Source organism: Equus asinus, chromosome 5 (genome assembly GCF_041296235.1).
Source record: "Equus asinus isolate D_3611 breed Donkey chromosome 5, EquAss-T2T_v2, whole genome shotgun sequence".
NCBI lineage: Eukaryota > Metazoa > Chordata > Mammalia > Perissodactyla > Equidae > Equus > Equus asinus.
Window position 1 is genome coordinate 16,849,413 of NC_091794.1, and position 17,839 is coordinate 16,867,251.

At 36.1% G+C, this 17,839-nt stretch overlaps 1 protein-coding gene across 39 annotated transcripts in view; it reads right to left on the bottom strand.

Annotated features, from left to right (window-relative positions):
* ZBTB20 (zinc finger and BTB domain containing 20) overlaps positions 1-17,839 on the bottom strand; it is a 770,050-nt gene that overhangs the window by 548,856 nt on the left and 203,355 nt on the right. For all 39 annotated transcript variants that reach the window (XM_070508896.1, XM_070508879.1, XM_070508901.1 and 36 more), the window contains one exon: positions 3,590-3,635. The gene's annotated coding sequence lies outside the window, so the exon portion shown is untranslated. The remainder of the gene's footprint in view (positions 1-3,589; positions 3,636-17,839) is intronic.

The window sequence follows — 17,839 nt, forward strand, 5'->3', positions numbered from 1 at the left end:
ACATAGACAGTAGATATCTTGCTAAACCTGACTCAGTTTATCCTCCTTAGGAAGAAACCAGTTATTCACAAACACAAACTAAAAGGCTTCAAACAATTTAGATTAAATTAATTCCATTATAAGAATAACTGAAGGTCTTTTAGATGCAGTACAATGATAGCTTGTCTTATAGTTAGTATTTCAGCACCTTGACATAGTCCATTTACTTCCTGGAGATAAGCAATTAACCCTCCAATCACCAGTAGAAAAAAATATTTTAACTCTAATATTTTTCCAACATGAGGTATCTTACACTCAAGCAAGAATCAAGAATTCTGCGTTCAAATCCCGCCTCTCTCACCTACTAGACCGTATAACCCTGACAAGCACGTGAACTTTTCTGAGCTTATTTCCTCACTATGGACAAAATAAAGATGTTAGGTGACCACTAAGTTCCCTTCAAGTTCTAACACGGTACGATTTTTAGAATCTCTTCTAAACTCCTAGAAGTAGCGGTAACTTTGGATAGAACATCTGATATAATCTATGTGACAATGCCCAGACCAGGATCCCTCCAGACCAGGATCCCTGTTCTCAGGCAATCAGATGGGCTTTCTTCAGCAACTAAGTTGTATGATGGTGGTGATGGAAATAATAGTAGCGTAGCTAAGATTCATTGAGCACTTGCTAAGTGCCAACCACTGCACTAAGAATTTTACATGTATTGTGTTATATCTAACTCAACACAACAATGTATGAGGTAGATATTATTATTTTTACAATTTTCCAAAAGAGTAACAAAGGAACAGAAAGATTAGGTAGCTTGACTAGGTCCATACTAACAATAAGTGATGAGCCAAAAAGAGCTCTGTTGACATATCTTTGTCTCCTGCTGGCCTTTATGCTCTTTGAGGGCAAGGACTTTGTTTTATTTACTTAGCTGAGGACTGTGTCTGGCAAATAGTAGGCATCTATCTACTGTGTGGAATAAAAGGAAGGAAGGAAATGAGGAAGGGAGGGAAGGAAGGAAGGAAGGGGATAAAGAAAGAAAGACTTTATATCTAGACATGCTATGTTCTCAATAAATGTTGATTTTCTTCCTTCATTTCTCTAATCCTGAAATCATAGGGAAACCTGCAATTATGTCCAGGAATCCTAGTGCTTGGTGATCTCTCCCTCCTGGGAATTCCATACTACAGTCCCTGGTACAAGTCACTGAAGGAGCTGCTATACTCTGGTTTAGCATTCTAGCTAATACATGTTCTTGGCTCATCTCTTAATTCCTAATTAAGACTAACAGAGGAATACAGTTTACCACAGTAAGGTTCTGGAAAAAAATAATGTCCTTGATTTTGGCCTCTCATCCACTGATGTAAATTAAGATGAAAGAAAAATTGTTCCCAGAGGAAAGGCACTTCCAAGTCCAGGGGTATACATGAATATCATCAACCAGTGGCACTAAAATTTGAGAAGCCTAAAGAAGATATTTTGATGCAATAGATATTGGCTCATTATGCAAGCTCTGCCATTTTATGTGACTGCCTCATACCACACAAAATGGAACTTTAGAGGGGCCTATCTAAAGCAAGTCTTAACTACCTTATTTTGACTCTGCCTCTGTTTGGCTTTATCTCTACTTATTTACAGTTATAATTTAGTGAATAATAGAAATCATAATTATAAACATGTATACAGTAAACACAGGGCCCATTACTTCTGTTTAACAAAAACAGCTACAGATTTTTAATATGATCTGATCTTATCTGACTTGAAGAGGGTCAACATACATTTTATGTTTGTGTTTTCAGTAGGATAGAGATATGGGGAGAGAGAGGGAGAGAGACAGAGAGAGACAGAGAGAAAGAGAGGGAGAGAGATTGCTCAAACTGATTTTTTGGGAAACCTACGGCATTGATCACAGAACACAGAAGATTTGTTTATTCCCATGATGCAAAGTATTTCCAAGGCGACAAGTAATTTAGTCATTGAATGCCTCAGCATTGTGTGTACAATAGGGATAGATATCAAGACTTTTCTCACAGTCAGCAAAAATGAATATAAAGCATATTGCAAATAGTGTTATGTCAACTCTTAATTATAATGAGGATCAATTCTTACATAGTCATTTCTCATTATAAGGAAATAACTTCTCAGTAGTTTCATCTCTCTGTCTAATCAGCAGTATGAGAACTAAAGGAAGTCCATCAAGACCCATCCAAAATATATAACAAGTAACTAGTATTTAGGACTTTTCAGTTTGCATTTATAGAACTGTATCTAACTAGTGTAAGACACAGTCTATAACAGCTTGTCTACAGTAGAAATATAGATATTTGTCAGAAAATACATAGAGCTATTAACTAAAAGAAACATCACTATCAGCAACACTTAGGAAAAAATAACAGGTAACTAGGATTTGATGAAAGTAAAGGATATTACTCCAGCCTTGAAAGCTACATCTGTACTTTAGCCCCTTTTTTAGGGTTACTATTTAATTTTCACTATTTCTCTCTCACTTCCACCCAACAGCAACAGAGACACACGCACAAATCAAGAAATCATCTTACAATATACCCTTAAATTTTCTGAATATGCCCCATGTGTCCACTAATAGCCAAATGCTTTCAAATCTGTTCAGCTAAACAGATCAATAACTACATCCAGCCTCACACAGTGGGATTGCCAACATGGTGAAATTGAGCCAAACACAAAATGTCTCTAGCAGGACAAAAATAATTATCAACCCAGTTATCTAGAGAGATCTACTTTCCCCAGGTATCCCTTAGAGAAGTTAACATACACATTATGCAGGGCAGTCAACAGCTACTGAAAAGATATTTGAAACTCAGAACGAAGGATTTGGAGAAAATATTTGGGAGCTAAAAGCAGTGAATTTTATAAAAAGCCAATGTAATAGTTCAAGGTCTACATCAAGTAAGAATCTTTCAAACTCAGAGTACACAAAATATGTAACAACCCAAGCAAACTGCTAACAAGCTTCTCTGTGCTCTCACTCAGAGGACACAGCTGCAAGCAACAATTGAGCAGGTGCAACCAAGCTTTTGAGAATTCCAGCCTGTTGCCCAGGAACCACAACACGGCACAGTTGAGATTCTAAACAGGTGCAAACATTTTTTTCTGTTTCTTGTTTCTAGTGCTTGACGCAGTGCCGCAGACAGTACATCTGCAACCGCCCCTTACCTAAAGCAACCACCACAGAAAATAAACTCAAAAGCAGCAAAAAAAGTTTGAAAATAAAAGAGTCACGTCCAAAACAGGGGTTTTGCAATAGTCTCTGACCCCATATCAGCAGTCGCTTTAATGGTACAGTTTCAGAAAACACTCTCTCATCTCTTCATCAGATGAATGCTTTGTAATTAAAATTATTCTGCTTCATCAAATCTTAGAATGTTTATTTGATTCTTACAATAGAGTGAAATGCAAGGTATGTATAAAATGTACTATCCTTTGAAGCTGTCAATATTTGTAAGGACTCAAAAATTAACATTTTCACATTAGCAAATCTGTAAGCAAATTTAATACACAAAATTGTAATAATTTGTTAGTTAATACAGAGACTTACGTAACTATAGGTAATTCATATACATACCTGTGCAGCTATGGGGCACAGACAGACTTGCAATTTATCAGGGACTCTGAAATGCAAAACAAATATATTATGTACGTAAAAATGAATTTTCTAAGTGGAGCTAGTATTTATGCTGAGACAATTTATGCAGAGAAGTAGAAAAGACTACAGTCCTTAAAGAGGTGAGTTATTTTATGTCTGTATTTTCCCCATAGGATATTTCATATCACCCTAAATTCATATGTGTGAATATATACACACATAGAGTCTCTTGGCAGTGCTATCAAAAACAAGGACCAGCAAGGGACTAAGACTAACCATGGCCTCTGAAACGAAAATGCTTTCACTAGCAGACGAGGCAAATATTTAAATTTTTTTTTTTTTTTTGTATTCTTCCAAGACTATTGCCTTCCTGATACAAATATGACTGCTACTCTCTAAAATGAAACCACTCAGTACATCGGCACTCAGTTTGGATAGAATATTGGGGAGGCAGAAAGGTGCTTTTGTAGAGCAGTCCACAAAAAATGCATAAATAAATAAAAGTAAACTCTGAATGTTCATTAACTTCAAGTTACAACAGCAAATGGAAATGAGATTGATCCCTACAAGAGGGAGAACTAAAGCCACACCAGATATAATGACTCAACCCAGCACACTTTGACAACACTGCCAATGAAGCAGCTACCAACACAGAAGACAACGTAAGTCCAGCTTAAACAAAGTAGGCAGAGTTTACAACTAGACCCGAAAAACATTTGCAGGTAGATGGAAACTGCACTGCCACATGCAGTCTCCGAACTACTCTGACCCTTAAAAATGTTTCATAATTCTTCCTGAAAGAAAATTGAAGTGTTTAATTTATATACTTCTGCACAGAGTTGATGAAGGTAAGATTAAAGTCAGTAGGCCTAGTTGATAATACTTGCTCAAAAATGTGTAGAGGAAATAATCAACTTTGATGATGACTCAGTGAGACACCATCTTCATACACTCCTGATGGGAGCGCGAATTGCTAAAAATTTTCTGGAAAACTATTGGGTAACATGTATCAAAAACTCAAAGTTCAAAATCTACTCAGTAATTTTAGTTCCAGGAATCCATCTTACATCACGGAAAACCAAGCAAGATTTATGTCAAAAAGATAATTTTTATGACAGCAAAACACTTAAAGCAACCTAAATGTCCAACAGTAGAAAAATAATTAAATAATGCATAGCACATCCACACAGAGGAATATTTTTCAACAAGCCACAAGGTACCTTGTGTTACTGTAATATTATATAAATGTATACAGTGCCAATTGCATGGACATAATGAAATGTGTGGATGAGAAAAAGAAAAACAAAGAACACACACAAACATTGAGTGATCATATCTGAATAATAAGATTATGGATGATTTTTTTTTTTACTTTCACATATAGTTAATCTCTGCAATAAACATTACTTTTACAGTAGGAAAAAACATTAGTTGGCAGGGGAGGGGTAGAAGAAAAAAGTCATGAGTGCCATATGGAAATCATAAATCTAACCTTCCTAATTGAAATAAATTAATTCAGTCACACATCAAATCCACTAAGTGGACCTACAGTGAGAAACGCATTCTCACCGTTTCCTCATAGGGGTACCGCCAGGGTCTCTTTCATCTCACTGCTACAGAATCTACACGAGGAATTCAATAACACATTTTTAATCATCTTAGTAAAACTTCTTTAATTATGCAGAGTGAAATGATGGCAAGAACAATTTAGGACTGCAAATCTGTTCAACCTATTACAGATTAATTTATTCACTAAGTCAACAATATTTAGTGAGCATCTATTACATGCAAAGCATTGTGTTTGGCATTATGACATGCTAAAAGATAAAGGAGAACACATCTTACCCTCACAGAGCTAACTATTTAAAAATGCTAACAAATATGTACATACACCTACCTATTAATTTTGCTCTAAAACTGCTCTTAAAAAACAGTCTTAAAACAACAAAACCAGCCCCCCCCAATAGGTACACACAGCTCATAAAAAGATGTAAACACAATACAGTTTAAGGCATTTGTGATAGATCTAGTCCACTTTAAAGAAAGAAAACATATATCAGGTTCATTCTTTTATTTTATTGAGCAAAAATTGATATTTAGGCAACCCTCAGTTAAAGTCATGAGCACATGAGTGTGCCTCACTTATAAAATGGCCTAATAAATGACTTTAAGGATTAAATTCTTTTCCTTATGTGATCTACTTTTTGCTAATAGAGAGTTATATAATAGGAGATCAGGTATGAAGGAATATTGATCCAATCTCAGATTCCAGATGGGTAAGATTGTCTCAGATTATCAAAGGCCACATAAAACATATGCACAATTATTAACAGGCTATAGTTATTTATTGGCAACCGAAGTAAATAAGTGAGTTACCTGCCAACCCTGCCAAAGACACCGTTACAACACCACCACCAGGCAAAGGAAAGGAGATAGGAGTGGAGAGGCGAACTCTGAGGGGGTGCCTAACATCCCAAGGCGCTGGTGGGGGTGGGGGAGGGGGAAATCATTTTTGTTGTGCAGATAAAATGATTCAATATAGAGTTTCTCTTGATAGCAGTTCAGTTTCCTTGTGGCCTGTAACCATAATCAGCATTTGCCCTCTGAAGCTAGTGACACACGATGGTTCTGAGGTTTGGTCAATGGGGTCAGCCTGTGTGAAGTGGTGCCAAGCACTAAGAGAAGCTATTCATGTGATCAGTGATCCGTAGGTCTGGGGCTCACAGAGTTCTGGACAACAGCAGAGTTATATAAGGTAGGATGATGGTTAAGTGATTAGCTTTTGCTGCGGGGAAAACCTGGAATCAAATGCCAGCTCCCTCTCTTCAATTGTGTGCTCTTAAGCAAGTCCCATTTTCCCTGTCTGTAAAATGATGATCATGTTACCTACCCTATAGGACTGTTTGTGCGAATGACATGTTATAGGCATGTAAAGGAACTAGCACAGAGCCTGCTATAAAGTGAGCATTGCTAAGTGGAAGCTATCAGTACTGTCCTAGTTGTATGAGAACAGGGGAAGATATCTAGTCCGTTTAAGCTAAGGGGCTAAGCTAAGCAGAGAGTAAGCAGATAGAAAGATGGCTTGTTCAAGATATCACTCGATATTCCACAGCTCATCCAAGAGCCAGTCATGTGCTGGACATTCACAGAGCATCTCTAAATCAGGAAACACAATGACAATATTAACAGCCACAATAAGCAACCTTAACCAGCCTTTTAAAGCACCATTCCTGTGACTGGAGAGGAAGGCAGTAGGATCTAAGTAATATGAGCAGCAATACAGCCCATTGCTCTGAGTGTAAAATGAAGGATCATTTTCCATACTTAACTGAAACAATCAGGAAATGGAAAATGAATACCATTATTCAACTGCAAGCAGGCTGAGGTGATGTAGGCTCCTTAAACATCACACGTGGGCAGTATCAACTTTTTAAGGATTCTAAAGAGACCTTGCAGATGACCTGAGCTCACATATAATGCAAAGTTTGCAAATATAAGTAAAAACTATTACAGTCAGTTTTTCCCTCGGGGCTTGAAATACATAAACGAATGCACACTGATGTTGTTCTAGTCCTTATTTCTGTTTTGATCTGGAGGACAGCACAGATCCAGAATTGTTAAACGGTGTCTTCAGAATCCCACACAGATTACATAATGCCTAGAATTGTTTGGGTCACATGAAGGTGAAGATACTCTCAGCACCATCCCAAATGGAGCTATAATGTAGAGAACTTGTGTGAAGCTGTTTTTACTTCTAGGTTGGCACAGCTGCGTTCCTTGGTGGTAACTGAATAGGTCGAAACCTAAGTTGTGAAGTGGAGGAAAGTTCCCTCCATACTGGTTGGGCCTGGCTAGAGATGGAAGAGGGAAGTACTTACTTGTGCCTCTTGAGCCACTAATAAATCTAATAGCTAATCCACTTAGGACACTGAAAAGGGCCCTGGCTAGGTCTGCAGGGCCAGCGGCTCCATAAAGGAGCTTTGGATTTAAATTTAGAGTAAAAATTATTTCCCCATGACTGTGTAAGCATCCTTAGGAAAATCCTAAATGCTTTACATTTCAAATTTGATTTTGAGAAAAGACAGTATGTAATCTAAAATATTTTTATTTTATTTAATATGTATTTACTTCTTCTAGACCCACTACTGATTTGGGTGCTCTATCATTGTTAGATTGTTATTATAAAATGTAGATTTTAACCATCAATAAAGCCAATTTAATTCTTTTTAAATTGAAGTGCCTAATGTCTTTGGTTTATCTGAACAGAAAGCTCATGAAGAATAAGGGGAATTGTAATTTTAAAAGCAGACTCGAAAAACTTGCCAATTATACTTCTTTTTGTAAATTATGGAGTTAGATTTAGCCCCTCATGCTTAAAAAAATCTATCTTCCTATCAGAAAGAGGAAGCCTGAGAAGCAATAGTTATCTATTTATCATCTCTGTCAACAGGAAAGAAATAAAGGGCCATAAGGAAGGAAAGGGAATCATGTGACAAACACCCCTTAACCCAAGGGCACAGTTGGTCTGTCTAGACCTTAGGTCAGACTAGCTATAATAAAACCACAAAAGGCATGAAAAACTAAGCTTATTTGTTAAAGTGCTATATTTGAATTTTCTGTTATTAATAGCTACCACTTAAAATGAGATAATTTAATATCAAATTTTATGTGTAAACATGATGAATTTGAACTCTTTCAAATAGAAACCTGATCTACAACACACTAAATGTTAATAACTCTATTTATCCTGTAATCCAAACTTCACAGTGTATTAAGGAGAAATTATATTTTTAAATCAATGTTTTTTTTAAAACAACTTCTCACATGAAAGTTTAAGATCTAGTGAAGAAAATGAACAAAACTAGAATTTAGATAAACATTAAGAATTCTATTTTCAAAATACTTTCAACTTAAAGTTATGACCATGGAACGGAATTATTATTCTTGGGGAATGTGAAATTTCCACTGACCTGCTTGTACATGTCCCTGAGGTCTTAGTTTAGATATTACCTCCTCCAGAATCTGGTGTTCTGTGCTTAATCTTGTTATAAATTAGAAAGCCTGGCTGGTCTGGCCCCAGGGCGGGCAGGAGTGAGTGACCCAAATCCCACTTGTTAATAGACACCTGGTACGGTAGAGGTTGAGACACAGAATTCTCTCAAGGAGTTGACATTTCCTAAGCAACTGTGGGTTTTTCCTCTCTCTCTGAGAGGCCACCTCTGACTACACTGTTCCTGAGACAGGTCCCTCCATTATCTTATTCTTTTGTGGCATTTATGACAGTCTGAATTATTCATTTGATCCTTGGTTTGTGTGTTTATTCTCTCTCTCCCACCCTAGGTCGTACATTCCATAGAGGCCACATGATTTTGTTCAGCATTCTATATCCAAGGTCTAGTTTAGTGCCGGACACACAGTACACACTCAATAAGTATTGGTCAGAGGTATGAATATGAGGTTTGGAGCAGCAGCTTTCAATCAAAAGAGACTGCAAAATTAGTAGGTAACAGCTACCCCTACCGTTGTTTTCTCTACATTCCAATTCTCTCTACCACATGGAAACCTCAATGCTACAGGTACTCTCTCATTGTAAATTCCATTCAATCAATGGCAAGTCAGGAAAACTTCAAAAGCAATTCTAAGTAGGCTAGAAGTAGAATATCTAGGAGAAGCAATGGAATTATAATGAGAACAGCAACCACTTCCAATTAGAAGTTTGGAGTTTGTATTCCAGCTTACTAAGTGTGTATCCTAGGGAAATTTACATCATCTCCTTAATACTCAGTTTCATCTTATTTAAGATGGGGGGATTTTTTCTAACATACAGAGTTTTTAATGGCAATTGAATGAGACGGTATATATGAAAGCAGCAGCGAGTGTAATTCATGGCATTTAGGAGAAGGGGATTGCTACAAATTAGTTGCTTTGCATTGGCCAGCCAGTGTCTGCAACAAGACAGAGGTACGATTTGACAAAAAGCCCAGGAGCAGACATTTTAGATAGAGAAATATGGAAGAAATAAGGGCTCAAAGGCAGAAAAAAATAAGTAGGTGTTAGGGACAAGAAGTAAAAAAGCATAAGACAGAGTAGTAGGAGTACAACAGCAGTTAGAAATGGAAAGAGATTTTAACATGATAGAAAAATTGCCAAGAAATCTATTAGCTTTTCCCTTAGGTGACACAGCCTTCCCCACACATAAATAAAATAATTGCTACTATTATAGTTAGGAGAAAAATAAACTGAAATGTACCTTAAACACATATTAGAGATTTAACATTCTTCACATGATTTCACATGCTGGAAACTCAGCCTGTGTAAATATAGCCATGAACTTTATTATTTACTATGATAAAGTAACAGCATATCCTCCTCTATGTACTACCTGCAGAGTTATAAAGGCAAATGTGTACTTGCTCTTAAGGCACAGTTACAAGGCAGCAGAATGTAGCGTTAGGCTCTTTCTTTGTATTTTGTGCTTATCAGACAGGGGGCTACCAGCACTGGAGGAGAAACTGGGTATCATGAAAAGTTGATTAAAATTTTTTTCACATTTACTTGCTTTCATTTTCTCACTACTTTAGTCAAACTTATGTCAGCTCCCTCATTAAGAGTGTTTTGTCTAAATCATTCTCTTTCTAGTCTGTGTGCGTGTATGCACATTTGAGAGTGTGTGTGTGTGTGTGTGCGTATTCTTTGGTCTGTCCTTAAAGAAAGAGGATAGGAGGTCTTAGATGTACTGCATACCAAAAGTAATCACCATACTTCTGCCTCAAAGAATGCCCACATGAGACCACTAAGCTCATCAAAAGAGTTCATCTGAATTCATAGCCTTTGTCCACCTGTAGTGATAAACTGCTTTTTTAATGGTCTGTGTTCTCTATAAGACCGTCATCTTCATAAGGGCTGGAATCTTGTCTATTTTTCTTTCTTTTGTATTATCACTGCCTAGTTCAGAGACAGGCACACAATACAAAGCCATTAAATATTTCATTCATTTATTAAACAAATGTTTATTGAGTACTTACTATGTGCCAGAACTTGTTCTAATTGGAGAAGATATAGGAATGAACAAAATAGAGGAAAATTTCTGATCTCATGGAGATTACATTTCTGTATGGGCAATTGACGATAAGCAGGAAAAATAAGTTAAATATTCAGACTGATAGACAATGGTCCATGCTAAGGAATTAAAGTAAAGCAAGGAAGGGAGAAATAAATGCTGGGATGGGGAGTCGGGGTTGAAATTTTAGATAGGGTGACCAGTGATGAAATCATTGAAAGACCATATTCAGGTAATGACCTGAAACAAATGAAGAAATGAGTTAGGAAAACATCCTTGGAGAAAAGGCATTAAAGCCAAAGGAATGGGAAGTACAAAGGCCCCTTGGGAGGCTTTTTATGCTCTTCTGTTTCCTATAAAATGTCAGGGTAGATTCACACAGAAATGTTCCTAATAGAGGTGCTACATTTAAAAGAGAAAACACACAAACACATATACAAACAGAACTTTTTAAACGTTTGATCTCACAAGAAAGAAATTAAAATTCTAAGAAGATAGAAACAAAAAGAGATATCAAAGACAGGACATTTGGTGGTATTGCGATGCTACCACCATGCGCCAGGGGGATTATCCAACTCACTAATAATCAGGGAAACTGAGGGACACAAAGCAGATTTACAATAACTACAATCACAGAGAATGGCAATCATGTAATATACCTAGGGTAACTAGAAGAAATAAATCCATTCTAGCAGGACACCTTCAACAACGAAGCCCATGTGAGAGTCTCCAATAAAGAAGAGCTCACATATCAAAAATATCAAACACATGAGGAAACGTTTTTCCATAAAGGAGTTAGCAGACACAAAAGTGCTTTAAGTCAAATATGAGTGCTAAGTTTGAAAATGCACAGAAAAAAATCTTAAGAACTGAAGTAACAGAATATTAATCTCAGACTTTAGTGGGACAAGATGTTTAAAATGATAAGAAATTTAAAAGGAGAGAGGTAAAAATAAGGTGAAAAAACATGAAAAAGGTAGATTTGATTAAAAAACAAAGAGATTTATAGAAATAAAATTTTCACTAAAATTAATGTCTGAACTAAGGCCACATCACGTTAGATGCAGCTAAAGGAAGAATTATTGAACTGAAAGATAATTCCAAAGAATTTACCTAGACTAAAAAGAGAAAAATGGAAAATATGAAAAAGAGATTAAGAAAAATGAAAGAATAAAAAGATCTAACACACCTCTAACAGGCATTTGAAAATGGGAAAATAAAGACAAAAAGGCAATATCTGAAGGAATAATGGATCTTTTCCAGGATTGATGAAAGATGTAAAACATCAGATGCATAAAGCACAAGACCCAAGAATGATAAATAAAAAATAAATCCCAATATAGAGACAATATAATGAAATCTAGAATGCTGTATCACTCATGGTCCAATCAAGAAAATATAAACCACTCAGAGGATTTAAAATGAGGCAATATAAAGTATGTAGAAGAGGTTGATAAGTGAACCAAGGAATAGTGATACAACCCAAAGACTAGCAACAGTAAGGGACAGAGGGGTGAAATGGGGAGTTCTGGTGGACCAGTCCATCAGGAGCTGCGTCCACTGCAGAGATGTAGCTGTGTTTGGATATGTCACTCGAAGCTAACAAAGGAGAAATATTTTCATTTCTCCTTTCCTTCTGTCCTCTAATCAATCACCAATGATTCCTATTGGCTGAGCCCAGGCAGAAGGAAGCTGACCTGGGAGCCTAGGAAGTTCAGCTTGAAGTGGTCAGCTCTCTTGAAAGACAACCAAGAAGAAGAAAGCAGAATGAATCTGAGAGCCAAACAGTCTACAACATGTACAAACACCAAAGACAAAGAGTAAAGACAGATTATCTACAGAGGAAACTCAACTAGATAGATAGTTGACTTCTCAACAGGAACAATGGAGTCTAGAAAACAATGGAATATTATCTTCAAACTACTGAGGGAAAATACATAAGTACTGTGAGTTATATATTAAACTAAACTATCACTTCAAAAGTGAGAATAAAGTATATTTTAAAATAAAGACAAGAGTTTACTTAGCATGGCCCTTCATTAAAAAAAATATAAATTAGTAATGTATAAATTTCACCCAGAATAAAGGATTGGATGAAAAAGCAAATATGAAACAAGAAGATTGGCAGGGGTGTGCTGGTAAATATTCAACAAATGGCTTCTCCAAAAAAAAAAAAAAAAACCCACCCAGATTTGTAGTGTTTACTGATTTCTATTGAATAAATACTCCCACCATGGCCAATTTCAAACTACAAATATGTCACTGAATGAGGAGTTGGAAAGAGATACACACAATGAGCTTTTGCCAGTCAACATGAGAGAGTTCTAGCACACTGGAAATTGGTAACCACCAAATGAATTTTAAATAAATTTTCACCATAAAAAATCAAATAATAAGTTATTAAAAGGCATATAAAAACAAGTTGGATCTAAGCTATTAGACAGTGCTAACATGAAAGATAGGGACAGAGGTGATTGAAGATAAAGTATTCTAAAGTTTTTATATTGTTTGAAAGGAGGATAGAGACACTAACATTGTCAAATCAAGAAGAATTATAAAATATTTAAAGGTAATTATCATTTGCTAGAAAATAAAACTAAAATGTATAACTTTCAAACTAATAGAGAGACGAAAGGAACTTAAATAATACAACAGAGTACAGCAAAGAACAAAAATTTTTTTTAAAAGCATAGCAAATAGAAGGTACAAAATAGGATTTTAGTAATTAAACTTATAAGTAATCACAATAAATACACACCAATTAAATGTCTGGTTCAAAGTAAATAGTTTGAACTTTAAAAAAATCCAATGACATGCTGTTTATAAGCCACAGCTAAAATATGAGACAGAAAATTTGAAAGTACAGGAATGGTAAAAAGAATGAGGTAGCTATATTAATATCTAATAAACTAGACTATAAATAAAAGCATTATTTAAAAAAAGATGGGGGCAAGCCCAGTGTCACAGTGGTTCAGTTTGCATGCTCTGCTTTGGTGGCCCAGGGTTCACAAGTTCAGATCCTGGGCACAGACCTACACCACTCATCAAGCCATGCTGTGGTGGCATCCCACATACAAAATAGAGACAGATTGGCACAGACATTGGCTCAGGGCCAATCTCTCTCAGCAGAAAAAAAAAAAGGATGATCATTAAATAATCAAAATGAAAGTGTTCATCAACAAGATACCATAAACTGCCCCTCTAAGCATCTAACAGCGTGGACATAAAATACATAAAACAGAAACAGCACAATCCTCAGACATAATGGAAGATTTGATCATATTTTTGTCGTTAATTTTAAGAGTGAGCAGGATAAAAAAATATAATGATAATGTAACAAGGCAGATCTAATTAACAAATATAAAGCCCTGCACCTAAGAATTATGATATACATACCTTCCAAGCACATAAAAATTTACAAAAATTGGCCCTATATCAAGCCACAAAGTAAGTCTCAAGACATACTAAAGAATTAAAATCATTATATCATCTCCTCTAATCACAATTAAATTTAGACTTTAATAACAAAAATATGTTCCTGCTCCCCAAAAACCTCCAATAATTGGAGTTTTTTTTTAAACATTAAAGCTTTATATGAATCATGGGTCAAAGTCTAATGAAATTTTGAAAATTAGAAAATATACAGAACTAAACAACAATGAACACAATACATACCCAAACTCAAGGAAGTTCTTAGGGGAAAATGTATAGCTTTAAATTTATGTGTTAAAAATAAAAGAGTAGGGGCTGGCCCCGTGGCCAAGTGGTTAAGTTTGCGTGCTCCTCTGCAGGTGGGCCAGTGTTTCATTGGTTCAAATCCTGGGCGTGGACATGGCACTGCTCATCGAGCCACGCTGAGGCAGCGTCCCACATGCCACAACTAGAAGGACCCACAGTGAAGAATATACAACCATGTACCAGGGGGCTTTGGGGAGAAAAAGGAAAAAAAAAATAAAATAAAATCTTTAATCACTGGCACTTGACCCCAGTTTAAAAAATAAATAAATAAAAAAATAAAAGAGTAAAAATTATCAAGTTAGAAAAGGTACAATAAAATAAAACCAAAGAAATATAAGAGCAAGTAAATAACAAAATAATATCAGAAATAAATAAAGACAGAGATAAAGACAGTCAATAAAATAAAACATTGGTTCTTTGAAAAGACTAATAAAATAGACAAATTGCTGGGAAGTTTTACCACTAAAAAAGAGAAGGTACAAGTCAACAGTATTAAAAAGGAAAAAAGAACAAATCTGGAGATTTAGAATAATTACTCAATACTAGGAACAATTTTTTGCTATTTATTTGAACTAAATATTCAACCTACTTTAAAACTTTGATAGAGGGACAATTTTATTGAAAAATATAACTGGCTTGAGAAGAACTAGAAAATCTGAATAGACTATTATAAATAAACACATTACATCAGTAGTTAGAAGTCTATATAAACACACACACACACACCACACACACACATATACACCAGGGCCAAATACATTTGAATGCAACATTTAACAAACCTTCAAAAACCAGTTATGGCCTATGTTATAAAAACTATACCACAGAATACAGGAAAGCACCCCAACTCATCATATAAGACTATTGAACATTGATATCAAAACTAGATAAAGGCTAGGGGCTGGCTCTGTGGCTGAGTGGTTAAGTTCTCCCACTCCACCTCCCGAGGCCCAAGGTTTCACTGGTTTGGATCCTGGGCGCAGACATGGCACTGCTCGTCAGGCCATGTTGAGGCGGCGTCCCACATCCCACAACTAGAAGGACCTGCAACTAAGATATACAGCTGTGGGGGGGGGGGGTGGGTTGGGGAGATAAAGCAGAAAGAAAAAAAAAAAACGATTGGCAACAGTTGATAGACCAGGTGCCAATCCTTAACAAAAAAAAAAAAAAAAGGAAGATCGGCAACAGTTGTTAGCCCAGGTGCCGATCTTTAAAAAAACAAAACAAAACAAAACTAGATAAAGACTTTGTGAGAAAGTAAAATTATTTGCAATAATGAGGACTAAGAGATACAAGCAAAGAATGCTTACGGAAAAAAAAAGGTAACAACAGCTATCATTTATTTAGCTCCTACTGTGCTTTACCAAGAGTTCTGCGTACATAATTTAATCTGTACCTCAGCCATATGAAGTAGTTTTATTTTCATCTTTATCACCCATTTTATTAAGGAAGATGTGATGCTCAAAGAAAAGAAACTAGCTCACGTTCACAGAGCTAATAAGTGGCAGAGTTTGATCTTAGGAAACTAATGCCTATTACTTAAATGCTATCTTCTTCTGTTTCCTCACCTTTTTAAAAGTATATTCAAATAGAACTTTATAATGTCTCCATAACACTAAATTCAATTTTGAAGGCAATATAATTTTTGGCTTTCAGCAGTTTTACTATGATATTCCTAGGAATTGTTTTTTTCAAATTTATTGTGGATGGGGTTCATTAAACTTCTTTTGTGCCTTATGCCTTTTACGTCTTTCTCAAAATTTGGGGTGCTTCAACCTTTAGTCTTTAAAATACTAAAAAAAATTTTGCCCCATTCTTGTTCTTTAATTACCCATATACTAGATCTTTTATTTTTTATTTTTTACTTTTTTTGAGGAAGATTAGCCCTGAGCTAACTACTGCCAGTTCTCCTCTTTTTGCTGAGGAAGCCTGGCCCTGAGGTAACATCTGTGCCCATCTTCCTCTCCTTTATATGTGGGACTCTTACCACAGCATGGTGTGCCAAGCGGTGCCATGTCTGCACCCGGGATTGGAACCTGTGAACCCCGGGCCACCGAGAAGCGGAACGTGCAAACTTAACCACTGTGCCACCGGGCCGGCCCCCATATACTAGATCTTTTAAAATTGTCCTTCAGGCTTCAGAGGTTCCGTTTATTTTTTCTACTCTTTTTTTCTCACTCCTGTTTAGATGAGATGATTTTTACTGATCTGTCTTCAAGCTCACCGACTTCTCCTTCTGCTACCTACCTCCACTATGCTATTGTCTATTCAGTAATTTATTTCAGATAATGTATTTTTTCTATTCTAAAAGTTCTATTTAGTTTTATAGATATACATATTTAATTTCTCTCTGGAGATTTCCTAACTTTTTATTAATTTCAACAATATTTTCTTTTACCTCACTCAGCATAGTTGTAATAGCTGCTTGAATGGTCTCGCCTGATAATTCCAACATTTCAGGTCATTTCAGGATTGTCATCTGTTGATTTTCTTCTTCCATAAGAAAGGGCTAGAATTCACTAATTTTTTGTATTTGAACTCATTTTGGATTTTATCTTGGACATTGTCAATGTTAATTGTGGATACTCTGGATTCTGTAATATACAGCCAAAGAGTGCTGATATGTTCGTTTCAGCAGGCCATTAGCAGGATTGGTCTCAGATTACAAACTCTGTCCTGTTCAGATCTCAGTTTTATTGCTTTCATTCTGCCCTACACATGTGTGGTTCAGGGGTCAGCCAGAGAGTTAGGAAGAGTTTCATACAGAATTTGAGTTTCCCCATGTCTGGGTCTTTCCTTTCCTGAGTTACCCCTCACTCTCTGGCATCCCTGCTCTTTCCCAGGGTTCCTCCAGTCGGAAAGCAGTGGGCTTTCTTTTGGAGTTTAGTTGCCCTATGTTGTCACTACAACTGCAGATACCCTCAGGAAAAGCCACAAAAATGTGAAACTCATCCCACCCTATGCCAGTTGCTCAATCCAAGCTTCAACTCCCTTCTAAAATCTTCCTACTATTGTTCATCCTCCAAAACCCTCAGATTGTTGTATTATTGTTTGTTTTGCTTTTGTCTTTTGTTTTTGTTCAGAGTTTACGATTGTTATTTGCAGCTGGGTTATTTGATTAGAAGTTTATTTCTCCACATCAAAAGCAAAACTCTTGAATTATGATTAATTCTGGGAACAGCAGGCTCTAAAGAAGTATCAAGAGGTATGGATAAAAATGGTAGTAAATGGGCTAGAAACATGTCACTTGCTTCTGGGAGAGGCCTGAACAATAACACATGAAGAAAAGGGGCTACAAAGAGGGTAATGAACAATTTTTTAAACATTTGTGCCACCAAATGGGTAAGAATGCAAGTGAAACTTATATATGACAAATCATCAAAAGTTTTGGAAGTGGAAAAAAATATATCAGTCAAGTGTTTCAAGACCAA